The 995-nt window shown below is 46.9% G+C and overlaps 1 pseudogene; it reads left to right on the top strand.

Moving 5' to 3' along the window:
• The first annotated feature begins 505 nt into the window (after window positions 1-505).
• Window positions 506-622, top strand: LOC136657703 (5S ribosomal RNA; annotated as a pseudogene).
• Window positions 623-995: the final 373 nt, after the last annotated feature.

Raw genomic sequence — 995 nt, 5'->3', positions numbered from 1 at the left:
GGAGAGTAAGGGGGTGGCATGCTGCAGAAAAGGGGATAAGATTTGGTGCATGCCATCACAGCCAGATCTACACGCCCCACAGTCTCCTCACCCCATTACGCTCCCTCTCCACCCGGTTTTGACCCTCCCTGCCCCTGGTATGCCCTCCCCCACTCCTCCCACCTCTCCCACTGGCTTACCTGCTCTGGCAGGTGGGAGGAGAGCTGACGATGTTTGCTGGAAGTCTCCGGTCTGTCGGACTTCCTGTTGGTGTCTTGGCAGTGCGCAACTCAGCACCCTGTTGGACAGTGCTTTATGGCACTTCTGCACAGAACACATAGTGAGGCCCGGTAGGTCTGGGCCATGAGTGCTATCTGATTTCCACTAAGGGCTAAGCATGCTCTAATGTACATAACCCCTTTCTGTGATTCAATTTGAAACTCAACAAACAGGGATGTAAGGGGCAACTTCAGGAGGAGGAGGGAGGTGCTTCGGGTGTGTATTCGGCTAGTATTTTAAAGTTTTAGACAGCAACTGTTACCCTGCACATGCCCAATCTCATCTGATCTTGGAAGCTAAGCAAGGTCAGGCCTGGTTAGTACTTGGATGGGAGATCGCCTGGGAATACTGGGTGCTGTAGGCTTATACCATAGTCTTTCGAGACTGAAGGTTGCCAACCAGAGAAACATGGTGCATTTACCATCACGTTTTCTTTGATCTTTAAGTTAGGATTTAAAAAATAAAAGATTTAATAGTCTTAGATTTAAATACTAGCCTTGTCTAAAACTTTAAAATACTGGGAGATCCCTGCATATCAGGGTTGCGGCATGGCAGTACCAGCTGTTTAACCCATAGATAAATGTGTTTGAACATTGTGTTATTGTATTCAGTAAGACTTAGGTTGTAATCCTATCTTACTTACTGGAAACAAGCACCGCTACATGGATTTTACTATGGAAAGTTTCACCCCATGTTGTTGGGGATTCCACAGGTTCTATTTTCTGTAGGTACATAGC

Source organism: Tiliqua scincoides, chromosome 7 (genome assembly GCF_035046505.1).
Source record: "Tiliqua scincoides isolate rTilSci1 chromosome 7, rTilSci1.hap2, whole genome shotgun sequence".
NCBI classification, from domain to species: domain Eukaryota; kingdom Metazoa; phylum Chordata; class Lepidosauria; order Squamata; family Scincidae; genus Tiliqua; species Tiliqua scincoides.
Note: the sequence above shows the minus strand (reverse complement) of the source record. Positions and strands in the feature narration are given on the sequence as shown.